We start from the raw sequence: 27,738 nt of genomic DNA, 5'->3' as shown, positions 1-27,738 counted from the left end.
GATAAAGAACATGAACAGATATGACTGTGGGAGCAAAGAAGGAGGGGAGGTGCAGAGCTTGCTGGGAGGGGTGTGGCAGGGAGGGAAATCTCTGTATGCTGGAGAGGGTCTTGTGTGCTGAGTCATTCAGTTGTGTCCAACTTTGTGATCCCATGGACTGCAGCCCGTCAGGCTCCTCTGTCCATGGGGATTCTCCAGGCAAGAATGCTGGAGTGGGTTGCCATGCCCTCCTCCAGGGGATCTTCCCAACCCAGGGATTGAACCCAGGTCTACCACATTGCAGGCAGATATTTTACCGACTGAGCCACCAGGGAAGCTGGAGAGGACCTTGGAGGATAGGAAATGTATCAGTTAGGCAGGCCCGTGGCTATGAGTAACAAAACCTGATGGAGAGTGCGTAGGGTAAGGGAGTTAGAGAAGGCAAGGTTCAGAAAAACGAGACCGGCACTTTACAGGAACAGATCACCTTTAATGAGGCAAGAAGCGGCAGCAGTCAGATTAGTGAGCTGCTGCCCTAACCCAAGAAAAAAGTATATATAGGCATATGTGTATAGGCATATATTGTCTTAAGGGGGCCTGTTCTTCTCCAAGGTTGTTGGAAATAGTTATCTCTTAAACGGCTGGGGCAAGGAATTCTGGAGATTGGCCAGAGGCTGGACTGGCTGGAGCTGGGCGTAATCAACCTTAGTGTCCTTTTTTTTTTTTCTTCCAGTGAGAGAGTTCTTTGTTCTTTGTTTTGCGTAGACGGTGGGGAGGACTAGGAGCAGAGTTTTAACTCCAGGCTATTTTGAGCCATGTAACGTTCCTTCATTCCAGACCCTAAGGAATATATACAAAAAGAGAGAGGTGGGCGCTGTTAATGTTCAGGGCTTCTTCGTGCTGATAAGTGAGGATCAGGGGTTTGTGGTCTGGGAGGAAGGAAGCCTAAGGCCCGTAGTGTTGATTTTTTATTCCACGCATCAGGGTTTCAAGCAAAAGAACAGTCTTGACTTGGTCTTGAGAGATGGCCCGAATCCATTCTTGGAGAAACCTTTGAAAGAGATTGAAGAGACAGGGTCCAAATAAGAGGAATAAAATAAGTACCAGTGGTCCCAAGAAAGGGAGCAACCAAGGGAGGGCCTGTTGGAACAGGTTTTGGGGAGTGTAAAGGTTTTGTAACTCTTTTCTTCAGCGTTCAATTTTGTCTCTAAGTTCTTTGACTCTGCCCTGGACTATGCCTATTTCATTAACAAAATAGCAGCAGTCCTTGCCTAGGAAAAGGCAGGTCCCTCCCTTTTATTGTGGTGAGAATATCCAGGGCTTGCCTATTTTGTAGGGCCACAGAAGCTAATGAGTTAATTTGTCTTTGGACTGAAATGAATATCCTTATTAAGTTCTTGGGACAGCTTGTCGTAGTAAAAATGGGCCGAGGTCGAGATGCCCCCAATCCCAGTGCCTAGGGCTGCTGCTATGCTGGTCCCAATCAGGAGGGGGGCTATGACAGCTCATCTTTTCCTGTGGGAAAGTTCCCCAGGGGTAGACTATTTGTTCTCGGCGTCAGGAAGACCAAGATGCAAAGTCCAGGGGGGTCAAGGGGGAGACATGAATATGCATAGGTCCCGCAGAGAATGAAGATTTCCAGGTTGGTGCAATTATTTGTGCTGTTCCAGAGAACCCAAGTGGAACAGAAGGAGGGAGCGGAGTTTGTAAGACCAGTGTAGTTGGGACTAGAGTAGTTGATACAGGTTAGGTTTGAAGAGGCTGAGAGTAGGACATTGTCAGAGACTGGCCCAATGAGTTGTGTAGTTTTTTGTTGGGAAGGGGAGGTATAGTTGCCCTGTGAAAACCAGGTTGAGGGTAAAGGAATTGCTATGTGGTGAGGGAGACAGTGACATGCATATCCAACACTGGGATGTGTGTTGTGTGTACTGGAAGAATTGGAAGGAAGAGTTGAGAAGGCAGGCAAGGTGTTGGTTGCCAGAGGGAGGTTTTAGGAGGGGCTGTAATTGGGAAAGGAGGTCTAGGCGTTTATAAGGCTCAGGGGTCACCTGTAACCAGGAAATGATGTTCTTTATAACTTGTTCTTGTTTCTTTTCCCAATTTTGATTTAGAACCCTGCCCCATTTGAGTACCTCCAGTGGATAATGGCAGAGAAGGCAATGGCACCCCACTCCAGTGCTCTTGCCTGGAAAATCCCATGGATGGAAGAGTGTGGTGGGCTGCAGTCCATGGGGTCACTAAGAGTCGGACATGACTGAGCGACTTCACTTTCACTTTTCATTTTTATATTGGAGAAGGAGATGGCAACACACTCCAGTGTTCTTGCCTGGAGAAACCCAGGGACAGGGGAGCCTGGTGGGCTGCCGTCTATGGGGTCACACAGAGTTGGACACGACTGAAGTGACTTAGCAGCAGCAGCAGCGGTGGGTAATGGGATAGAAACATATGTTTCTTCCATTTGACTTATGGCAGGTGCTCACGAAACTCCCTCTCTTTTGTACTTTTAACAGTGAGTAGGGATTTGGACTTCCCTCCCATCACCTGCCGCCCTGAGGTTCATGGTGCATGGTCTTGTAGCCGTATTATGTAACATGAGGAATGAACATAGGGATAAATGTCTGAGCAGGGACAGAGACTAGCCAGAAGGCTGGGGAGTGCAGCAAGGATAAGGAACAGGGGAGTCATGGGTCTGTTAGTTAGGCAGTGTGGAGGAAATAGCACCTAGGAGTAGAACACAGCTAACAATGCAGGCGATACCGATGAAGAGACAAAGGATAGGTGGCCAGTCCTGAGGGAAGACAGTTATTAGGCCTATAGCAAGGACTAAGATTAAGAGTGCAGTTATCGTTAGAGAGACAGGGAGAGGCCAGTCAGGGCGAGGGGTGGAAGGCCCCAAGTTGGTGGTTGCTTGAATCTGAGGAGGAACAGTGTTCATTAGGATGAAGAATGATGTAGAGAATGAAAGTAAAGAAATCAATTTCATCTGGAGTCAGGTTGTAGAAGGTTCCCTGAAGCCACAGTTGAGACACCAGCGTGGTCAGGTCTTCGAAGGAGGTTCCTGTCGGAGCGCTGGTCCAGAGGTCTTGTAATAGTTGGGTCAGGAACAGTTGTAGCTTGAAGAGTGTCCAGGTCATTCCGTGACTTCTTGGATGGTTGACAGAGGTTGTCGCCGGGTGAATTTCAAGGAGGTAGGCCCTGTGAGGGAGACCTGATAGGGGTCAGTTAAGGAGAGCAGCACAGGATCGGAGGTGACCCATGTTAGGTGAGAGAGGTGTACCCAGGAGGTGACCTTCTCGAGTTTAGCTGCAGTCAGGGTAAGGAGAATAATTTTGAATGGTCCCTGCCATTTTGGGGTTAGGTCACCCTGGGGATTATCAGACAGGTAGACCATGTCCCCAATTTGTAAAGGGGGCAGAGGGCTTGGGGGTCAGGGGCAGGCAAATTGTGGTTGATATATTTCCAGAGGGCACTGCGGACTTCCACCAGCAGAGGGGAGTGTAGGAAGCTCGGTATGGGAGGCGCTTCCGGGGGGAGTCCAGGAGGGAGCACGGGCCTTCCGTACATCATCTCAAAGGGGCTCAGCCCTAGGGGCTTTCTGGGCAAAGCCCACACTTTGAGGAGAACAGTCAGCAAAAGTTTAGTCCAATCCAGATGTACCTCAAGGGTTAGGTTGGTAAGAGTTTCTTTGATTATTCTATTCATCCTTTCTACCTTTCCTGAGGACTGGGGATGATATGGAATGTGAAATTTCCAGGGTGAATTGAACAAGTTGTTGGGTGACCTTGGATGTAAATTCCAGGCCATCATCAGACTGTAGGGATGAAGGCAGGCCAAACCTGGGAATAATTTCTGTGAGGAGGATTTGGGCCACGGTGTGGGCTCTTTTGTTTGTAGTGGGAAATGCTTCTACCCATCCCGAAAAGGTGTCCACAAGGACCAGGAGGTATCTGACTCTCCGAACTGGGAGCATATGAGTAAAGTCTATCTGCCAATCCTGTGCTGGGAGGCTGCCTTGCATTTGATGGGTTGAAAAGGAGGTAGGTTTAAGGTTGCAATTGGGATTAGTAGGTTGACATGTTTGACAGGAGTGGGTGAAAGTGAAGTCACTCAGTCGTGTCCAACTCTTTGTGACCCCATAGACTATAGCCTACCAGGCTCCTCTGTCCATGGGATTCTCCAGGCAAGAGTACTGGAGTGGATTGCCATTTCCTTCTCCAGGGGATCTTCCCAACCCAGGGCTCAAACCCGGGCTCTCCTGTATTGCAGACCATCTGAGCCACCAGGGAAGTCTCTAAATATTGTTGGTCAGCAGTGGATATGGGGAAGTGGTTATGGAGGAACTGTTGGAGTGTCTTGGATGAGGGATGAAAGAGTGAGTGTAGATAAGAGGATTTCTCTGGGGTTGGGAGGGTCGGATGGAGTCAGAGCTAAGATGACAGGGGACTGGAGGGAGGGATGGGACAGGGCTATCTCCTTTGCCTTCTGGTCTGCAGCATTGTTGTAGGCTGATATGAGACTTCCCTTTGGATGTCCCCTACAGTGGAGGATGGCAACTTTGTTTGGTAAGAGTGCTGCCTCTAGAAGTTTGTGGATCAGGTCTGAATTAATAATGGGGATCCCTTTGGGGTTAGGAAACCTCTTTCTCTCCATATTAGGGTGTTTGAGTGAAGTATGTTATAGGCATATTTGGAGTCTGTGTGGATGTTAACTCCTAGATTTTTAGCCACAGTTAAAGCTCTGGTGAGAGCTATCAGTTCTGTCTGTTGGGAGGTGGTGTGAAGTGGCAGAGGTAAAGCTTCAATTGTCTGGGTCCTGTGATTGTAGCAAAGGTCCCCCTGGATGATGGCATATCCTGCCACGAAGGGTGGATATTTTTGAGAGCTGCCATCAATGAACCAGTGTGGAGTGTCTGGATCTAGGATAGGCTGATCTGTTAAATATTAAAAGGGGTTTTGGGTAAGATCTACTGTTAGGCTGCAGCTATGTAGGAGAGGGTCTGTTGTAGAGGATGTGGGTAATAAGCTGGCAGGGTTAAGGGGAGAGCAGAGGGAAAATGAGAGCCGAGGGTTGAGGAGAAAGGCATGTAGGACCTGTACCTTGGAAGGGGGAAGAGAGAGGAAAGCCCGAGGTGATGGTAAGTCTCAGAAGGTGTGTGGAGAACAGACTGTTAAAGGGGCATGCCTAGAGAGTTTATTTGCTTTGGGTACGAGGGCTGCGATAGCAGCCATGGCCTGTATGCAGGGAGGCCACCCCTTGGTCAACATGTCAAGCTGTTTTGACAGATAGGCTTTGGGAGCCCAGGTGTCTTGGGCCCACTGACATAGAAGTCCCAGGGCCTGTCCTTGGTTGGAATGGACAAAGAGAAAGAATGGTCTGGTGTGATCTGGCAGGTGGAGAGTTGGCACTCGGAGGAGGCTCCGGGTGAGCTGGTGAATAGGACTGGCCAGTGAGGAGGAGTTAAAGAGGGGCTCATCCAGACATCCTTTAGTAGCCTCATAGAGCAGCTTTGCAATGAGGGAGACATTAGGGATCCAGATACGGAAAAAGTTGAGGAGGCCGAGGATAGGCAGGAGTTCCCTTTTTGTTTTTGGAAGTGGACAGTTAATTAAGGCCTGGATTATATCTAGGGGAATAGTTCTTTGTTGATGGGATATGGGGAGCCCCAGGTAGGTGACGTTTGTCTGGGCTATTTGGGCCTTGGATCGGGACACCCAATAACCCCAGGATCCCAGGACCCCAAGGAGTCTGGCAGCATGTTGGAGACAGAGTTTTTGGGTTTGGGCTACAAAGGAGGAGGTCATCTACATATTGGAGGAGATGACTTGGGGCTAGGTCGAGTGTCTGTAGGTCCTTTTGTTAAAAAAAAAAAAGGACCAAAAAAGTGGGGACTGTCTCTGAACCCCTGGGGGAGAACTGTCCATGTTAGTTATTGGGAAACATGAGTCTTGGGGTCTTGCCAGGTGAAGGCAAAAAGGGGTTGGGAGAGGGGGTGGAGGGGGATGGTGAAAAAGGCATCTTTGAGATCTAATACTGTGAAGTGGGTTGCAGTCAGGGGTATGGCAGACAGAAGGGTGTAAGGGTTAGGGACTACTGAGAATGTTGGCGTGATAGCCTCATTGATTTTTTGCCGATCCTGGACCAGTCTCCAAGAGTTTGGTCCCTTGCTTACTGCCAGAATAGGGGTGTTGTGTGGTGAATGGGTAGGAATTAGGATAGAGGCTTGAAGAAGACAGTCTATGATAGACTAAGTCCCTTGTGGGCCTTCGGGGTGAGAGAGTACTGTTGTTGGGTGATTATAGTCGAGGGGTCTTTTAGGGTAATGTGCACTGGGGGATGATGTTTGGCTATGGATGGGTGGGTGATCAGTGTCCCAGACTTGGGGGTCTAAGGTGGGTAGATCCAAGGGAAGGTCAGGGGTGAGGGAGAGGGACGGTCCAGGTGCCATCTGCATGCAGAATATAGAGACTGTATCAAGGGGGGATATGGTAATAAAGACCCCCAATTTGGATAACAGATCTCTCCCTAGGAGTGCCATTGGGCACTTAGGCATTATGAGGAATGAGTGTATGACAGTCGATTTTTCAAATTGACAGAGTAATGGAGGGCTGATTTTTGGCCTTAAGGGAACTCCAGAGACCCCCTTGATTGTGAGTTCTGAGTCTTGAGTTGGGCCAGAGTAGGAAGTTAAGAGAGAGAAAGCGGCTCCAGTGTCTGCTATAAAGGAGGTCTTTTTCCCGGCCACTACCCCGTCTACCCTAAGTCCTGAGCTCATGTCTGGGACACGGGCCGGGGGGCTGGAACCCAGGCCCGTCATTGGAACAACTCTCGTAGGGTTGGGCTGAGGTTCTGGGGAGAAGTGGGGATCTCCCCAGGGGCACCAGGGCATCCCTGTGGACATTTCACTCTCCAGGTCTGGTAGGTGGGGACTTCCCCAAGGGTGTCAGGGCGTCCCTGGGGACAGTCCATCTTCCAGTGTCCCCATTGACCACAGGTTGGGCATGCTTTTGTGGGGGGCCGCGGGTTTGGGCATGCCTTTGTCCAGTGTCCTGACTGGTTGCATCGGAAGCAGGGTCCGGGGGAGGGTGGGTCTTAAGTCCCAGTCTGGGATGACTTGGGCTGGGCTGATCTCTTCCCTTAATTGCTACTGCCAAAAAGGTAAATTTAGCTTTTCTCTCATGGTCTTTTTCTCTCTTAGCCTCCTCCTGTCTGTTATTGAACACCTTGAAGGCTACTTCTAGAAGGTCTCTTTGAGGGGGTCTCAGGGCCCTTCTCTAGTTGTCTAATGTCAGGGGCAGACTGGCTGATGAATTGAACATGAAGGTAGAGCAACTCAGCTGGGGTGGTGATATCTAGGTTGGTATACTTCTGGACTGCCTCTATTAGGTGTGTCAAGAATAAGGCTGGATTTTCGTCTGCCCCTTGGGTGATTTCCCTGACTTTATCATAATTGACATGGATATGAGTATTTTTCTGCATTCCTTCTAGAAGTCAGGTAATCATATGATAGAGTCTCCTGATACCTGGGTCACCGGGCTGGTTTAAGTCCAGTGGGGATCTAATTGAGGCACAGCCTCATCAGCAACTGGGCTATCCTGGTCTTGGTTATGTAAGTGATCAGCATGGGTTTTTGCCGCTTGCCAGATATGGTCTTTTTCATCCGGGGTGAGAGTGGCATTTAGGATATAATATACGTCACTCCATGTGAGGTTATAGGCCTGGGAGAGTCTCAGGAATTCTTTTCTGTATCTGGTAGGATTTCCAGAAAATGATCCTAACTTTTCTTCTATCTGGCTCATGTCTGACAATGAAAATGGCACATGGACTCGGGTGGGGCCCTCTGGTCCTGCCACCTCTCTCAGGGGAAACATGTTGGGTAGTGACTGTGTGGCAGGAGAGGAGGGAAGCGGGGAGGGGGGGTCGGGGAGATAGGGTAGCAGTGTTGAGGGGGAGTCAGGAGAGGTTTCGGGGTTAGTAAGTGAGTTGGATGAGGGGGAAGGAGAGGGTTGGCAGGGTGGCAGATAGGCAGGGGGCCCGTCCGCAGGGTCGAACTCCGGGGGTGCAGAAGGTCGTGACCAGCGGTTAGTTGAAGAAAAGCCCTTTTGCTTGGGAGGCAAGGTGCATAGAAGGACCTCATGGGTGGAGCAGGCCTTGCATAGGGAGGGCCCAAAAGGCTTGGGCATATGGGACCTCCGACCATTTGCCATTCCATTTGAGGAGGTTAGTGAGATCTTATAAAATATTGAAATCAAAAGTCACAAACTCAGGCCAACGGTTTTGGTTATCCAGTTTGTATTGAGGCCAAATTTGAGTGCAAAGTGATTTGAGTTTATAAACCTCGAGATTGGTCAAGAGTAGAGGTTTGAGGTTTCATTTTATGCAGGCCAAGGGAGAGTCCCATGGGACAGATTGGCTTGACCCCATAGCAAATGGCTCTGACTGTCCAGTGGAGAGAAAAGGTCATCACCTAATCTTTTGACCGGGCAAAGAGAGAGAGAATCTGAAGGAGGGAGAGGTATCCCCCAAGTACCTCCCCAGAGGGCCTATTAGCTGGAGGGTTCCCTGGGAACCCAGAAAGGACGATAGTCTGTGGTGCCCTAGAATACCGTCCAAGCTTACCTGGGCTACTGGGTCAGGCGAGAATTCGTGGTGGATGGAGGGAGGTCGAATGGCAAAAGGCCTCTGTCCTGGAGTTGGTTGGTCTCGCGGAAAAGAAAATGTAGAGAAAAGAGGAAGAGAGAGAGACCAATATTCCTCTGGTTACGTGGAAAACCAATAAAGCCCTTACACAGGACTTGTACCGCTCACAAAGGTACAGGGCGTCCTCTTGAGGAGGTCTTGAAAGCCCAGGTGGGAAGTGAGCTCGTCGGCAGGCTTCCACACTCAGAAGAGCTGGCTGTGGAGAACGAGAAGGAATCTCAACCCTCCCGGGTTTCGGCACCAAAAAATGTAGGGTAAGGGAGTTAGAGAAGGCGAGGTTCAGAAAAAGAACAAGACGGACACTTCACAGGAACAGATAACCTTTAATGAGGCGAAAAGGGACAGCAGTCAGATCAGTGAAAGTGAAAGTGAAGTCACTCAGTCGTGTCAAACTCTTTGTGACCCCACGGACTGTAGCCTCCCAGGCTTCTCCATCCATGGGATTTTCTAGGCAAGACTACTGGAGTGGGTTGCCATTTCCTTTTCCAGGGGATCTTCCCGACCCAGGGATGGAACCTGGTCTCCCACATTGTAGGCAGATGCTTTTACCGTCTGAGCCACCGAGCTGCTGCCCTAACCCAAGAAAAGAGTAAGTATATATGTGGAAATCTACTGTCTTAAGGGGGTCTATTCTTCTCCAAGGTTGTTCGGAGCAGTTATCTCTTAAATGGCTGGGGCAAGGAATTCTGGAGATCGGCCAGAGGCTGGACTGGCTGGGAGCTAGGCATAATCAACCTTAATGTCCATTTTTCTTGCCTTCGGGTGAGAGAGTTCTTTGTTTTGCATAGAATGGTGGGGAGGACCCAGAGGGGAATTTTAACTCCAGGCTATTTTGAGCCCTGTAACTTTCCTTCAAAGTGGTTTAAAGGAAGAGGACTGGTTCTTTCTTACACAAGAAGTAGCCTGGCGGTAGATGGCCTCCGGCGCTGATTCAGATCTGAGCATGTCAGCCCTCTTCTTTCTCCCCTCACAATCACAAGATGGCTGTGGTAGCTCTGAGAATCGCATCCTCTGCTGACTGTATTCAAATGCAAGATGCTGAGGGGTAGGGGACAAAGAATTCTCCTGCTTTCTTATCAAGGAGGCAGCTATTTCCTAGAGACCTCCTAGCAAACTCCCCCCTCACCCCTTGAACTGAGCGTGGGACATATGACCTCCGGGGGTTGCTCTACCATCCATGGCTTCTAGGAATCCTAGCCTAATATTTAAGTAGAACTGGGATTCTTATAAGCAGAGAATATGTTTTGGGGGTTCTTTTTTAAGGTTTTTTTGTTTGTTTGTTTGACGTGGACCATTTTTAAAGTCTTTATTGACTTTGTTACAGTATTGCTTCTGTTTTATATTTTGGTTTCTTGGCCAGGAGGCAGGTAGGATTTTGGCTTCCTAACCAGGGATCAAACCCATGCCCCCTGCAGTGGAAGGCAAAAGCTTAACCACTGGACCATCAGGGCAGTCCCTAGGGAATAACTGTTTTTAAGTGGCAGAGCTTTGGAGTACTCCACCAACACTGTAAGGCTCAGGAGGACTTCAGTGGGTGGAGTCAGGAATAAGGGTGTTCCCTGGAGAGGGAGAGGTGTTAACAAAAGCCTAGGGCAGGTGGGAGGTGGGGGGGGTGGGGATGGGTAGAGGGTGTGTAAAGAATGGTTACACCCTATAAGTTTGACTGAAGCATAGGGTCTTACAAAAGGATTTCCAGACATTTATCTTTACTCTGTGGAAACTCAATTCACAGAAGAAAGGACAGCATCACTGCTTTGGTCAGAAGTAGCCTGGAAAATGCCATGGATGGAGGAGCCTGGTAGGCTGCAGTCCATGGGGTTGCTGCGAGTCAGACACGACTGAGTGTCTTCACTTTCACTTTTCACTTTCATGCATTGGAGAAGGAAATGGCAACCCCCTCCAGTGTTCTTGCCTGGAGAATCCCAGGGACGGGGGAGCCTGGTGGGCTGCCGTCTATGGGGTCGCACAGAGTCGGACACGACTGAAGCGACTTAGCAGCAGCAGCAGCAGGATGGGAGGCCTGGAGCTGGCCTACTTGGCGTCTGCCTTACCCTAGCTGAAAGAGGGCTGCTGCTTCTATGTTTTTTCCCCAGTTTTGTTAGGATATAATTGACACACACAGTGTTTCCTATGTCCAGCATAATGATTTGAGGGCTTTCCAGTGGCTCAATGGTAAAGAACCCATCTGCCAATGCACAAGACCTGGATTCGATCCCTGGGTCGGGAAGATCCCCTGGAGAAGGAAATGACAGCCCACTCCAGTATTCTTGCCTGAGAAATCCCATGGACAGAGGAGCCTGGTGGACTGCATACATGGGGTTGCAAAGAGTCAGGCATGACTTAGAGACTAAACAGCAACAGCATAATCATTTGACTTACATGTATGGTGAAATGATTACCACCATATGTATAGTTACTAACATCCATCACCTCACGTAGTTACAAAAAATTTTTGTTTCCTTGTCATGAGAAATTTTGGGATTCACCTCTCTTAGAAGCTTTCAGATATACCATACAGTAGAGTTAACTATAGTCATCATGCTGTAACAAAAGGGTTTCTTTAAGACCAGACTGAAAAACAATGCCCCAGGCCCTGCTCCTTTGACCCCTGCCACACCCAAGGTTCCCTGGGGCCGTCTCTTTGAAGGAGGCTGTGAGGCACAATTAGCAATGCCCCCCATCTGGCCTCAAACAGGAACTTCACAGGTATATAGGGAAAAGAGATTGGGTTTGTTTGGGTTTTTCCATAGCATCTTAAGAAAACTCCAAGTGAACTTTTTGGCCAGCCCAATATAGTGATCCAGCCTGGGTCCGTGTGCTGTGTTTTCTTGGCAGTGGGCTTTGAAAATGCCACGTGGGGCCCCGCACCTCTTAATCCTATTCCTGACCCTGTATCACTAAAACAGGAGTGAGGGAGAGCCTCATGAGAAGTGGTCTGCATCCTCACACCCTGCCCGTTCCACCCTGTACTAGATGCCCAGCTCTGTTGTCACAAAATACTATGAACTTGATGGCTTAAACAACTGAAATGTATTGTCTCCCCATTCTGGAGGTCAGATATCCAAGACCAAGGTGGGGGCAGGAGTGGTTCCTTCTGAGGGTGAGTCGAGTCTGTCCCAGGCCTCTGCTTTAGCGTTTGGTGCTTCGCTGGCAGTCGTTGGCATCCCTTGGCTTGTAGATCTCTGCCTTCATCATCATGTGGTGTGTTCCTTCTATGCCTTCACATTGTCTTCCCTGTGTGCATGTCCATCTGTGTGCGAATTTCCACTTTTTAAAGAAAAAAATGTATCAGACCATAGTTGATTTACAATGTTGTGTTACTTTCCTGCATGCAGCATAGTAATTTATTTATATTCATCCTTTTCAAATTCTTTTCCCATATAGGTTATTACAGAATACTGAGTACAGTTCCCTGTGCTATATAGTAGGTCCTTGTTGGTTATCTATTTTATATATAGCAGTGTGTGTATATTAATCCCCAACTTCTAATTAACCCCCCCATTCCCCCTTTGGTAACCATAAGTTTGTTTTCTAACTCTGTGAGTCTGCTTCAGTTCTGTAAATAAGTTTGTTTATATCATTTTTTAAAAACATATTCCATATATGAATGATATCATATGATATTTGTCTTTGACTTACTTTATTACTATCATCTCTAGGTATGTCTATGTCCCTGCAAATGGCATTATTTCATTCTTTTTATGGCTGAGTAGTATTCCATTGTATATATGGACCACAGCTTCTTTATCCCTTCACCTTTCAGTGGACATGTACATTGTTTCCATGTCTTGGCTTTTGTGACTAGTGCTACAGTAACAGGTTTCCACTTTTTATAAAAACACAGTCAAATGAGATTCAGGCCCACCATAATGACCTCAGCTTAATCATCAATTTCTAAAGTAACATCCATAGATACTGGAGGTTAGGACCTCAACCTCTCTTCTTTGGAACAATGTCACTTAGTCCATAACACATCCCACATTGCAAACCTCCACTTCCCTTTCTCTGGGGCCTACTCCTCCCACTCTTGATCCCAGTGGCCAGTCTAGTCACCTAACTCTTATACCAGTGAAATTTGGCAGAGGAAGATGGGTGACTTCAAGGAATATTTTACCCTCACTGTTCTGCTTGAAGGGATAATTGTGTAGAATGTGAGAAGAAACTCTGGACTAAATTATATACCTATGTTCAATCTTGTGCATGGGATCCTAAGTTTGAATAGAAAAGAATGAAATCAAAAGACTGAATAATAATTATTATAATTTTACCACTATTATCATTTATATAACATTTTCACACAGAGTCTCATCTGGAAGCACAGTCCTTTTTTTTTTTGCCAGTAATGAAGATCCTTTGTTCCCATCCCCTTTAACCTCATAATAAATTCTCCTTGAGGATGTTTTCTGGCAGGATTGTCTGCAGAAAACCCTGTATTTAAAGATGTAACCGGATCTTCCTAAATTTAGCAGAGCTGAAACCCAAGTAAGGGAAGATGGAGAGAGATAGTAAATGAGACACTGAAGAAATATAAAATGGAATTTATAGAAAAATCTCTCTCTTTTTGTTGGTCAGGGCACTGACAAAAGTGGGGTCAAAATTTGGTTAAGTGCCAATTCTTTTTAGATTATATGGTTCTAATTTGGCAATGTGCTTTCTTTTTAAAGTTGGAAACTTGCTCACGAAACACTAGTTACCAGTGACAAAATCTGCCCTTGATCGGGGAAGCAAAAAGGTGAAGTTACAACACTGGCTGTGGTCTCTCAACTTTCTTACATTCAGCCATGTTGTCAGATGTTAAGATGGTTTCCTCTTATGCAGTGGAAATTTCCTATTGCCCCATTTTCCCTGGAAATGTAAAACAGCTGCACAGAACCTCCATTCCACTCTCCCTGCATGTGGGATTCAATGTTAAAGAACCGCCAAGGATCCAAATGATTGTACTGGAGACAAGATCTCATTTGTCAGTTTTCGACAGTTGCTATCAAGGCTCCGAAGGTCTTGAGGAATATAGCTGAACCCCTCAGTTTTGGCCCTAGTCTCATGGTTAGTTCTACAGTCTTGGCCCCATTTGCAAATGCCCTGTGGCACTGGGGCTCAAAATGGCCATAGGAATGCTGGGATCTCTTTTGGATGTGGGGCCAACAGAGATTAAGAACTGCATGCGCTGGGAAGAGTTTGTGTTTGGGTGGTACCCAAATCAGGCTATACTGGACTTAAGTCCCTGGAATTTCTCTGCAACTGGCCCCAGCACTTGACCAGACTCTGGAGCTGGTCCCTATTTCCCCAGACCTGAGAGAAAGTCTTAATACAGGATTTCATTGTTTCTATTATTGGATCAGTCTGCCTTTGGATATCTCAGTAACAAACACCTTTGTCCTTTTCAGCACATTATTTGGCTCCTGAGGCAGTGTCTGTAACTCCAGCGGGTACTACAGTATTTGTGTAACCCTGCCCCTTTTGTCCAGTTATACATACTTCGAGGTCACACACTATGTCCTTTATTAGCTTGACACAGCGTTTACCGAGCATGTGAGATACTGTTGCTTAACATCTAAAATTCAAGGTGTTTGGTTGATTCTGAAGATGAATTATGTTGTCTTTCTCTAACTGTAGGCATTCAGTTCCAGAAAACCCAGAGGTTAAAGGAAATCCTGGTTCAAGGTCATCTTTACGTAAGAAGTAAGGGTGGTGGATCAACAGCAACCCATTACAGATATTTTCGCATTAAAAGCAGCATTGTAAATAGAATACCAATAACATCTTATCACCTTTAATTAACATTTGGTAATTTTTCCCCTATTTTCCTCAGCTTGCATGAGAATTTGCTTTCTCTCCAATTGTAATAAAATTGTGTGCTTTGTTGCAGAAAATATTCATGTATGAAAAGCCACTTTTGGCCTGTGTCTCATCCTATGTCCAGCATTTCAGTCCTTCTGATTTTAGGACTAGTGGTCCACCTTAGGGAACCACTGTATCCTAGGGTTGGAGAGGCACTTGGAAGCTTGAGATGGAATAAGCCATGTTGGGATGGCTCAGCTCCTGCCTGAACTCCCCTTCACTGGCAGGAATCCCCTCAGACCCACCTCCACAGCCCAAGGCAGAGCACCTGCCATCAGCTTCTCTCACACACGTCTCTCCAATGCGAGTTTTCGGTTCTGAGGTCTAGGTTGGTCTCATCTTCCTTTGTCTTTCTGAGGACATCATTGCAAGAGCCCCTACTGCTCTTCACTATTTTACCTCCTAATTCTCATCTTCTTCTTTATTCTCAGACCACCTCCCCCACACAGGATAGACCTCTCATATGGCATCTCACCAGTTCTTAGGGTAGTGAAAAGGTATCAGAATTGTATGTACATGAGAGGGAAACTCAAGTTGGAGAAACCTGTGTACTCATCACAGAGAGATTCCAGTGTTTCCATGTCCATACTTTAACCATTTTATTGGGTGGGCCAAAAGGTTCTTTTGGGTTTTTCAGTACAATGTTACAGAAAAGCACAAAATAATTTTTTGGCCAACCTAATACAAGCCATAGTTTATAGACCTTGTCTGTCCTTAGATCTCTTCCCTTCTCCAGAATGGGTTTCCCCATTGCCTCCCTGGTATTCCTCAGAGTCATGATATTATTGCTGCTGCTGTTGCTAAGTCGCTTCAGTCATGTCTGACTCTGTGCGACACCATAGATGGCAGCCCACCAGGCTCCTCCATCCCTGGGATTCTCCAGGCAAGAATACTGGAGTGGGTTGCTATTTCCTTCTCCAATCCATGCATGCATGCTAAGTCGCTTCAGTCGTGTCCGACTCTGTGTGACCCCATGGACGGCAGCCCACCAGGCTCCTCTGTCCACAGGATTCTCCAGGCAAGAATACTGGAGTGGGTTGCCATTTCCTTCTCCAATATGATATTATTGGAGGTAGTGTAAAAAGCTTTGTCAAATATTTCCTTCACAAACTCTAACCCACTCTTGGAGATTCATACTACACTGAGGAATTCTACATTGGAGGAATAAAACCCACTTTTTTAAAACTTAACACTTCTCAAATATTTAACCACAAGGACCAGGACTGTGCCCCTCGCCCTCCCTCCGCCCCCACCCCGTAGATCATCTGTTATCATTGAGTAGGACAGAATTTTGCAAACACTAGGGTAACACGAGTTGCAGATTTCTACATGGTTTCCAAGCCTGCTGCAAACTTGACTGAGCTTCGTTCATCAGCCCGAACATCCTGTCTCATCTTCACAACATGATGTCTATGCCACCAGGGGCCATTTTCACCAGTTGCTGGTAATCCACCTCTAGGCCTTTGCTCATGCCTTTTACCTACCTGAATATCCTTGCCCTTAGGCACAACCTATGTTCCAAATCCCCTGTGAAGCCTTCTCCAGCTTCTCCAACTGCCAACACCGCTTTTGCCAATATACTTTGTCTCCGGTCCTACACCAGTTAAAGCCTGATTCTGACCCTACCACAAACCTGTACATTCTCATTAGGCATGATCATAACATGTCCAACTGCACAGTTTTTCCTTTGCTTCTTTTGAGAATATAAAAAAAAATTCACTTAACACCTCTTCATTGACTGATGGATAGCCAGATACCATAGAAGTAGCACCTTTTTATCTCCACTTTTGGGGGCATTGAGTGTGGTTTTGTTAACCATGTAGAGTTCAGTTCTTCCTGAGAACATAGCTACCCTGCCTTTACCCCTGTGAAAGTCCAGCACACTTATTTGTACTTTTATTTTAAGGAAGGAGAGAATGAATGTTATGGGGTTCCCCTCCCCCCAATTTAACAGAAGTGATGGCTTAGAAATTTCATAATGGCTCAGTGCCTAAGAACCATTTTGATTCTCCCGGACCAGTCATGCCATTGTGGCAACTTACGGGTGCTGGCCCTTCCTCCTCTCTGCAGCAGAAGATGAGCCGTGAAGATAATGCAGACATTATCTTTCCTGTGTCCTCAGAGTTATGTAAATAACCCTACCTTCCTTACTGACGGAAAAACTGTCATTAGTTTGCTTTTTCAGGTCACTCTGTGTCTATTGAATGAAATTCAATAGTCCTTGGAAATTCAACCTTCTGCAGTCTAATCACTAGATCATTGTTTTTAAAAAACCAAAGGTTATCATTTTAAATGCATTGATTTTTTTTTTTTTTTTTTCTGGAGGAATAGAAAGGCAGTTAGGTTTTGTTTTTGTTTTTCCTTTACACCTTTAGGGGCTGTTCAATTTTTGTTTTTATTAACTGGATTTTCATTTTTAAAAGTATGGCATGTGCTTGGTAAACACACACACATCCAAGTGTACAAAGTGTATTCGTTGGGCCCTCTGTATCCCCAGGTTTCGAATCCGCAGCTTTGCAGATCTGTTAGTTGAATCGTATGTGTGTGTGTGTGCACTCACACGCATGTGCATCTACACACACTGTGCTTAGTCACTAAGTCGTGTCTGATTCTTTTGCAACGCTATGGACTGTAGCCCGCCAGGCTCCTCTGTCCATGGGATTCTCCAGACAATGATGTCCTCAGAAAGACAAAGGAAGATGAGACCAACTTAGAGTGGGTTGCCATTTTCTCCTAGGATCGTCCCTACCCAGGGATCAAACCTCTGTCTCCTGTGTCTCCTGCACTGACAGGTGGATTCTTTACCACTATACCACCTGGGAAGCCCATTGGTTGAATCAGGGGATGGGAAACCCACAGTTACAGATGGCTGACTGTATTTATTGTACTACACACTCTTATATAAGGATCTTGAGCATTCAAGGATTTTGGTGTCTGAGAGGGTCCTGGAACCAATTCCCTGCAGATACTGAGGGACAGCTACATAAAACAAGAAGTAAGTCTTCCTCTCACCTTAGATTCCCAATCTCCAGCTATCTCCATAGGTGAACAATATTACCTATTCCTTGTATATCTTCCAAGGGATATTTTTACATCTCCACCACACACATGTGTTTGTCAGTGGAACGTGCTACAAACACTGTTATATACTATTTTTTAAATACAACCAGATGTGTTGGAGAATTTCCATATCAGCACATATAGATCTACTTTATACCTTTCATTACTGAGTATTTCATTGTGTGGGTGGTACCACACTTCATTTAACTAGTACTCTCATAACAGCCATTGCTTCTAGTCTTTTGCCATTGTTTATAATGCTGTAGTGCATATATGTACATATATCTTTGTACACTTGGGAACAAATGTTTGTTGAAATTGATAAGACAGTTTTTGATCAGTGTTGAGAAATTCCTTTCCAAGAGGCAGCAGCTATTTAGCTCCCTGCTTAATAGTATATGAGCTTTTTTCCACAAAAGTTTTGTGTGCTACAAATTTTACTTACCCATTTCTACCCCTCTGCTAGATTAAACATGGTATCTAATTTTAAATTGCTTCTCTCTAATTATGTGTGATGATGATCTTTGCATACGTTTTTGCATATCATTATATGCAGATTCCTTGCTCATGTCCTTTTCTTTTTTCCTGTAAATTGTTTCTCTGATTGTTTTGTGAAATTTTAAATGTTAATATCATCCATCACGTCTTACCAACATATGTAACATCATTTCTAACATGTTTTCTTCTACAACTTTTATGATTACTTTTAAAATATTGTTTAAATATTTTATCCATGGGAAAATTATTTTATTATACTAAATAAATTTAAGTTCCATGGGAATAGAGGCCAAGTTTTTAATTAGCTGTTGCATACCTAATACTGACACATTTTTAAAATACCAATTGTGGCCAGAATATAATGGGTAGCACATTTCTGGCATTTTCTTTGCTCTTTTAAACAACTTTCTCTCAAAAGATTCTCTGAGCTGAAGTTTGGGAGGGATAAGCCATACCACACTACATATTTTACTGAAATATCAGCAGTTGGGCAGTAGTGGTGGAGGTGATGGTTAAGGAATCAACCTCCACCCTGGCCTCCATTGCTTCCTCCTCATGATGGGCCTTGGGTAGCCCCCAAAAGTGCATCATCCCACATTCAGAACCTTTCCAACTCTCCCATGTGAGTTTTGGTCATCTTTCAACTGCCTCTGAGTAGGAGAAAACCCATAGAACTGTATACCAGTCAAACTGAGGGCAGTGGGGAGAGGGCGGTGTTTTAGAAGATTCTTTGGAATGCTCTTTGACTAAGGTAGCTACATGAAGTGCCATGTGCAGACATCCCTGAGTGGTTATCTAAAACTGGTAGCCATATGGATCTGCTGCTGCTGCTGCTGCTGCTAAGTCACTTCAGTCGTGTCCGACTCTGTGCGACCCCAGAGATGGCAGCCCATTAGGCTCCGCCATCCCTAGGATTCTCCAGGCAAGAACACTGGAGTGGGTTGCCATTTCCTTCTCCAATGCATGAAAATGAAAAGTGAAAGTGAAGTCGCTCAGTCGTGCCTGACTCTTAGCGACCATGGGATTTTCCAGGCAAGAGTACTGGAGTGGGGTGCCATTGCCTTCTCCGATATGCATCTGAGTGAGCTTCAAAACACTGTTACCATTTTAAAATTTCTTACAAACACCCCTAAATCTCAGTGGCTTACAACAACAAATATTTATGTTCCCTCACTCCTGGGGAAGCTCTGTGTGGGTTCAGCTTGGCTCCATGTGTGTCCTCATTCTCCTTGGGCCATCATTTACCTGGAGGGTGTTCTTCTCATGGCAAGTGCCAAAGAAGGGGCCAAATCATGTTACCATATTGAGCTCACTGTGGTCAAGTTGAAGGGACTTCAAAGTAGGTTCTGCCTACCTCTGATAGAACACAGTATAGGGAACTGGTAAAGATAATGGACATTGGAGCCTGACGATACTGGGACAGCAGACACTGTTGAGTGTCTGCTCAAAAACATTTATCTCCTCTTCTATGCTGATGGACACTAGTCCCCATAATAGGGACTTATAATGCCAGATACTTTTCTAGCCTCTCTTGCAGCTATAGGTAGCCATGTTACACAGTTTTGGCCAGTCAGACATTAGGAGAACCCTGCTGGATGCCCCTGGGAATTATTTTCCTGTTTGAATCATCCACTTAATTCCTCATCTCCCTGGTATTCTCATCTTCTAGTTGGGGCTAGATATATTCCACAGAGTTTCTGTATTAGTCAGATTTACTTTGTAAGAGATAATCCCACATCTAGGTAACTTACAATAAATAATATATATTGATTTTTTTCTTGCTAATGGTCTGCAGGTTTTCTGGAGGGGGTAGGGTGGCTCTGCTTTAGGCCATGGGTAGGATTTAGCCCCATTTCATGTGTTTCAGAACATGACAAACTATGCAAGCATATTTAAAGCACCTGCTTATGTCATTAGCACTTCTTTGACCAAACTAGTTCACATGGCCAAGACCATCAATAAATAAGGCAGCAAAATATGCCCTCCCCACCATGGGAAGTACTGCAGTTACATGGCAAAGGTGTGGATGTATAATCCTATATGAGTAGAATGAAAATTTAGAATAAGAACCCAACCTCCTGCACTTCCTAGCTGTGTGAGCATTAACAAATCACTAGCTTCTTAAAACAGAGAAGGCAATGGCGCCCTACTCCAGTATTCTTGCCTGGAAAATCCCATGGACGAAGGAGCCTGGTAGGCTGCAGTCCCTGGGTCACAAAGAGTCGGACACGTCTGAGCGACTTCCCTTTCACTTTTCACTTTCATGCATTGGAGAAGGAAATGGCAACCCACTCCAGTGTTCTTGCCTGGAGAATCCCAGGGAAGGGGGAGCCTGGTGGGCTGCCGTCTCTGGGGTCACACAGAGTCGGACATGACTGAAGCGACTTAGCAGCAGCAGCAGCTTATTAAAACCTGTTTCTTCATTTTCAAGATAGCACTGAGCTCTTTTCTCTGGATGCATTTGAAGGTTAAACATAAACCATGAAGCATAGGTGGACCTTAAGGAAAGTTAGCCCTCCATCCCCACAACCGAATTCTGTTTACCAAATGAGTTCCTCCCCAAAGTCAGGTATGGCTCATGATTTAATGTTGGCTTCCCCCTGGGATTGATGAGTGGCTAACAGGGAGGCGGCACTATTCACTAAGCACACATTTCCTGAACACTTGACCATTTCAAGGTCATTGTCATGCTTTCATGCTTCAATAGACTGTCACTGTGTTTTTCTTTTTTTGGCAAATGATCCTTAATTCACTCTGACAAGATCGAAGGAACATTGGTATTTAGGGTTGCTTTTTGGCTGTTTCATAGGCTCCCTCTGCTGGAGTAAAATGTCCTGTTTGGTCCTCAAGATTTGAACATCCTTTCCCTTTAATTGAAAGCAAATGTAATCAACAATTTGCTGCATGGTTAGACTGGCTTTTCACATAGTGTTTCTCCTGCCATGTCCTCAATTTACCTTCCACAGAGCTGTAATACCCAACTGACATTCTTGCCTTTTCAAAACAGAGCCTTACAAGAGACTGACTTTAAAGAATTTGCCAGACTTGTGAATTGTTAATAATAACCAGGTTCTTGTTTCCTGTGAGTAATGCCCTTGCTACTTCCATTCTAACCTTCTCAGTTTGAGAACATCTGGGAGTATTATGGGAAGGCTGTGACAAGCCTATTTAGAGGTGCTTGCTGAAAGGAAATTAGCCTGAGTCACCAGGTCTGTTATGTTATGGATGTGGTGGTGTAGTCCCTAAGTCGTGTCCAACTATTGCGACCCTAAGGATTGTGGTCTGCCAGGCTCTTCTGTCCATAGGATTCTCCTGGCAAGAATACTGGAGTGGGTTGCCATTTCCTTCTCCAGGGGATCTTCCTGACCCAGGGATTGAACCTGGGTCTCCTGCATTGCAGGCAGATTCTTTACCAACTGAACTATGAGGCAAGCCCTCATATTATTGTTATGATGAAGGTAGACTATAATTGTGTATAGAAAAAGTGAGGATTGCTGTAAAGTCAACACTTCCGCTGCCAGGGGGAGCCACCCCTTTTCAGGACACACAGTTTTTCAGGACCATCAACATGAGACTTCACGTGAATTCATTTTTTATAAGGCCATTGTTCACTTGTGTTGTTGTTGTTTAGTTTGCCAAGTTGTGTCCGATTCTTAGCGACCCTATGGACTGTAGCCCACAAGGTTCCTCTGTCCATGGGATTCTCCAGGCAAGAATACTGGAATAGGTATTTGCTTTCCATTTCCTTCTTCAGGGGATCTTCCTGACCCAGGGATCAAACCAGCATCTCCCACTTTGGCAGTCGAATTTTTTACCACTAAGCCACCTGGGAAGCTCCATTGTTCACTACTTCCCATTTATGGAGTTCCACTTTATTTCTGGCTTTGCAATGTGCCAGATGTGTCATCTTTTCCTTTTTCACCTCTCTATCTTTTAGGAGTCACTTTTGGGATTTAAATGACTTAGGAGAGTATTCAGTGAATTCTGAATCAATAGGCTCATAGGAGCTCCTGGGCGATGGTATTTAGAGGAGAGGGGAATGTCACAGTAATGGCAACTCCAAGGTACCTGTGGAAGTGTTAGCACCTCCATTTCTGCCACAGCACAAAACCGTGTTCTCTGACAGTTCTAGAACTCCAAGTGCTGTTTGAACCAGCACCACTGGCATCACCTGTGGATTCATTAGAAATGCAAAACTTCAGTCCTCACTCCAGACTCTGCATATTCACAAGATCCACAGGCATCCAGATACATATTAAAATGTGAGAAGCATTGGTCTGGGGTAATGGGAAGTCTCAGTGTAATGCCACGCCTGAGGTATGTGAGAGAGTACGGGCACCTCAGGAGCTGCCAAAGCCAGAAACACCTTACTCTTGCCCGCCTCTGAGGTCTGTGACTAACACCCCCGGAGCTGGTGGGCTGGCTCCACCCATCAGCTTTATAAAGCCAGGCAGTGAACCCGTAACCCTGCCCTGCAATCAGTATTTACGATCCTTTTTGACTGGCGCTTTGACCTCAGTGGGCTCTGACTTCCGGGACCTACCTGTCTGCTCTCCACCCACTCAGCTGACTCATTGACTCTCAGAGTCTATTTAATAGCTGTTCTGCTTTGGCCCAAACTCCTAAGTTCTGGTGCTTTCCAACTGGGATATAGCCAGGCCTTAAGTGATGACACCTTACTGTGGAGATGATGTTAAAAGAACCTGGGGGATCTTCAGCAACTCAAGCTGTAAATTAGTCATAACTTTAAAAAGTCTAGATGATAGAAATTCAAGTTGAAGTAGCTTAACTTTAAAAGGCGGAAGATGGGCACCTGTATGGGTCAAATATGACATCACTTCTGGGAGCTTTCTACCCAAATGCATAACTATAATCTGATTGTGAGGAACATTGTACGTATCCAAACGGAGGGGCATCCTATGAAATAAATTGTCCATATTTTTCCAAAATGTCAAAGACAAAGAAAGGCTGAGAATCTGTTACAGACTAATGAAGTCTAAAGGGCATGACAACTAAGTCCAATGTGTGATTTTGAATTGGATCCTGTAACAGAAAACACGCATATATGTATTTATGTATGTATATATATGTGTGTGTGAGTATGTATATATACATATAGTTGTTGTTTAGGCATTCAGTCGTATCCAACTCTTTTTGTGACCCCATGACTATAGCCCGCCAGGCTCCTCTGTCCATGGAATTTTCCAGGGAATAATACTGGATTGGGTTGCCATTTCCTTCGCCAGGAGATCTTCCCAACTCAGAGATCAAACCCACATCTCCTGCATTGGCAGGCAGATTCTTTACTGCTAAGCCACCAGGGAAGTCCAGATAGAAAGATGGATAGATAGATAGAAATATATAGATATATCTTTCAGGGGCATTATTGGGATTATTGGGGAATTGTAAATATAGACTATAGATTACATAATAATACTGCATCAATATTAAATTTCCCGATTTTTTATAGTTACACTGTAGTTAGGTAAGAGAATGTCCTTGTTTATAAGAAATATACACTGAAGTATTTTAAGGTGAGGGCTTCCCTGGTGGCTCAGTGGTAAAGAATCTACCCGCCAATTCAGGAAACATGGGTTCGATCCCTGGGTAGGGAAGAGTCAGACATGAATTAGCAACTAAACAACAACAATTTTTGGGTAAAGGAGCATCATATCTGCAACTTACTCTAAAATTCCCCCTTTGAAAATAAGCAACGGTAAAGCAAATGTTAAGAAAAGATGACTATGGGTAAATGGTATATGGGAAATTTTGTACCACTCTTATAATCCTTTGGAATTCTATACTAATCATTTACAAAAATAAAAAATTGAAAGTGGGTTACATTAACAGAATACTGGGGGAAAAAAACAGAATACTGGGGAACTTTACAGAATTAAGTGAAGAAATGTCAGACTAGGGTAGTCTGGGGATCTTGGGAACTTGAAGACTTGAAACCACCAGAGCAAACTCTGACCTCAGTAAACTTCTTTAACAAAGTGAATTTAGAGCAAGAAAGGGCTTTTAAGGTTCTTTAATATCTCCATTTCATGGGTGAAAAAACTGAGATCCACACAGTAGAAGTAATTTGCCCAGGGAATCACAGATAATTATTTCAGTTTCCATCTGTAGACTTTTAGGATTCTTCCTCATATTGGTTTATAAATTAATCCCCAACATTTATTCTTTTCCTTCCACTTTGAAGTTAGGATATGAGTTGAAGTAAGAACAAGATTAACATATGTAAGTATTCAAAAATAATAAGAACCTAGGTTTTATGAACAACTGTCTAAACAAGATCTCCCCCCATTAACATGGTTCTCCCCCACTTTTGTCATTAAATGTATATATGATAACTACATATTTAAATATAAAAAGCAGTGCCATTGTCTTTGAAGATGATTTTATTTGTATGTTAAAATCAGCTAGAAGATTAGAATTTCTTCACTTACCATGGCTTACCACATGGGTAGGTACACTTTGTCTTTCTCCATGGCCTTTTTCTCACCTCATAGAATACATCATCTCTCAGTTAAAAGGTAATGCTAATCTACATTTGTTTCTTGCAAATGTCCCTCATGATTTGAAGAGACTGATTTAGAAAGCACAATATCAATATTGTGCATGTAGGGATGCCTGGGAGCCATCTAGTCCCACCCCTGCCTTTGAAAGGTGAGCCTGCCTATGGTTGGCTATTCCCTCTCCCCTCAACTCCTACACCTGCTTCTACTACGGAACAGATTTTAAAAGGGAATAGGATCTATTTGCATATATTGAAATACCTTTGAGGTCACTTCTGAAATAGCAGTATAATTAGAGAAAGCAGAGCTCTTTTGATCATGCTTCCTAAAATCCTGTATTGTCTTTTGGTACCAAAAAGGCATTTGTATAGCACTTGGACCATTAGACTGGGAGCTGATAAACCTGCCCTGACCAGTTTCCTCCCTGACAGCTTTTGAGAGAGAATGCAAACCCTAGCTGAAGGATCCTAGGTGGTGCAGTGCAAAATTGAGTGGCTTAGTGTGTGACGAGAGGCAATGGATTTTTTTTTAAAAGGAATTAAGAGTGCTTTCCATCACCTGTGTTCGGACATGGTCGTGAATGACTAACATAAATTTTTCAGAAAAGGTGGATTCCTATGGTTCTGTCTGGTGGCAAACACTGCTACCTCCCAAATACTCATTTTCCACGTTGTCTTTACTAACAGAAGCCTAATCTTGTTTGGCATAGCGATGTTCTCAGATAATTATTTGGTTTTCCAACCTCTCTGTCAGGGTGGCTATGTCAAACAGTACTAGCTAATGACATGTCAATAGAAGTCTGCTTGGAGTTTGGGGAAGCATTTTGCTTTCCTGAGAAAATGGGCGTGACTGGTGCTGCCCTTCCCCATTTCTTCCTGCCTTGAAGGTAAACATGACACCTGGAGTTACAGCAGCCATTTTGTGCCCATGGGCCAACATGAGGGAAGGAAGAGAGAATTGTGACATCCTGGCTCTGACATCACAAGTAAACAATATCAGCCAGCAGCCAGCTACTTCTAGACTATTTTTTAATGCAAAAAAAAAATAATAACCTTTTATTGGATTAAGCCACTGGGTTGTCAAGTTTTCTAATAATTTGTGAGTGTAGTAGACTTTGGGAAAAGTCTGCTTAGCTCAAAATAATCCTAGTTCTTTATGAAACACCATCCCACTCCCTACCTGGGTGGGTTTTTGCACCCATATTGATGCATTCAGGGTAAATGCACCTGACCAAGGGTGAGCCAATCAGATTTTCTCTCAGGAATTCAACATTAGGTTTCAGTGGTTCTAGGTGATCCACAAGTATGACTGAAACTGAGGTACATTATAAACCTTGGAAGCTGTTGTGTATTATGGTGCGGTGGAGGTGACCTTCAGCCATAGAGAAGTCAAGAAAATGGGTCTGTAGAAGATGACAGAGGCAGAGACCTGTGTCACCAAAAGAGACAACACTGCCTGGGGTCTGGCAGCTTTCTGGATTCAAGTGTGAGTCCTTTTTCATGCTTGGCTGCTCCCAGATCTCTGGTTTCCTTCCAGAAAACTGGGCAGCCCTGTGATTGTCAAGGTTGCCTACACAAGGGCATCTGGTCAGAAGGGCAAGGGACGTGAAACCCAGCCTCTGTGTTTTGGTCACAAAGCCTTGGCCTGGCACTGCATCAGCCCAGAGGTGATGTGCTACTTTATGCAATTCGTCTGCCCAGAAGGGAGCCTGCTTTTCTTTTTTTCCTTAAATTTCACACAAGACTAAGAAAGGCCCTTCTTCATGCCCTTCTTCACCAACCTAGCGCTGTTGGTATCTTCCGTGCAAAGGACCTTGATGCTCAGACAAAATGTGTTAACGAACAGCTAGACTGTTTGTTCTATCATTCGATAAGTAAACTGTTCAATACCTTGATTTATTTTGCTTTGTAAAAGTTGAAGTATAGTTTACATATAGAAAAATGTATAAATCTTAAGTGCATAGTTCAGTGATTTCACTGTCAAATATACATTACCCAGCTTAAGGAAAAGAATGTTTCCATCATCCCCAAAAGTTCCTTTATCTCAGTTAGTACCACTTGCCCTGCCCCCCTCGCCGACACACACACAAAAGATTCTGGAGGTAACCACTCTTTTGACCTCTATCACCATAGTTTGATTTTGCCTATTCCTGAATTTCAAATAAATGGAATCATCTAGTGTACTCTTACATGCCTGGCTCCTTTAGTTCAGTATGTTTGTGAGCTCCATCCCTGTTATAGGTATCAGTAATTTGTTATCTTTATTGTTGAGTAGTATTCCATTGTGTGAGTATTTCAAATTTGTTCATTCTAACTATGGATGATTAGGATATTTCCAGGCCTTATGAATAAAGCTTATGAATAGGAATTAAGGTGCTGTGGACATCCTAACTAGTGGCCCTAGATACTTCTTTCCCTTGGAAACTGATGTACTATAGTAGAAGTCCAAATTCTCCACTTCTCACAGTAAATCTGTATATCTCACGTGCATCTATCACCTGGATCAATTTTGTCTGGAGTTCTTTCATCATGTACTTGGGATACTTTATTTTGTAAGTGCCTCTTCATTACTATTTTAGGTTGGTGCAAAAGTAATTGTAGTTTTTGCATTGTTGAAATTTGCCTTTGATATTAGAATATATTCTTAAATGTGGTTATGTTATCCATCACTTTAATGTGCATTTCTTGCTGTATGTTTTTTTGCTAATGACTTATTACTTGCTATTTATTTCATACTTAGACTATAGAATTGATGTTAGACAAAAAGCAAATTTGAGCAATTTTCTTATTCAAGTTCAAAATGGGTCATAAAGCAGCGGAGACAGCTTGCAGTATCAACAATGCATTTGACCCAGGAACTGCTAACTAACGTACAGTGCAGTGGTGGTTCAAGGAGTTTTATAAAGGAGAAGAGAACCTTGAAGATGAGGAGTGCAGTGACCAGCCATCGGAAAGTGACAATGACCAACTGTTAGCAATCATCGAAGCTGATCCTCTTACAACTACATGAGAAGATGCTGAAGAACTCAACATGAACCATTCTACAGTCATGTGGCCTTTGAAGCAAATTGGAAAGGTGAAAAGGCTCTCGATAAGTGGGTGCCTCATGAGCTGACCGCAAATCAAGAAAATCATTGTTTTGAAGTGTC

The 27,738-nt window shown here is 44.7% G+C and overlaps 1 protein-coding gene and 1 long non-coding RNA gene across 2 annotated transcripts in view; one reads left to right on the top strand and one right to left on the bottom strand.

Moving 5' to 3' along the window:
* Nucleotides 1-27,738, top strand: part of LANCL3 (LanC like family member 3) — a 121,886-nt gene that overhangs the window by 54,572 nt on the left and 39,576 nt on the right. The window lies entirely within an intron of this gene.
* Nucleotides 678-9,212, bottom strand: LOC139181715 (uncharacterized). The gene is made up of 2 exons (XR_011565477.1): nucleotides 8,596-9,212; nucleotides 678-3,187 (listed from the first exon to the last, which is right to left on the bottom strand). It is a non-coding gene; the product is annotated as an uncharacterized lncRNA (long non-coding RNA).

Source organism: Bos indicus, chromosome X, assembly GCF_029378745.1.
Source record: "Bos indicus isolate NIAB-ARS_2022 breed Sahiwal x Tharparkar chromosome X, NIAB-ARS_B.indTharparkar_mat_pri_1.0, whole genome shotgun sequence".
Taxonomy (NCBI): domain Eukaryota; kingdom Metazoa; phylum Chordata; class Mammalia; order Artiodactyla; family Bovidae; genus Bos; species Bos indicus.
The sequence above is the reverse complement of the archived record's forward strand: the minus strand, read 5'-3'. Positions and strand labels throughout refer to the sequence as shown.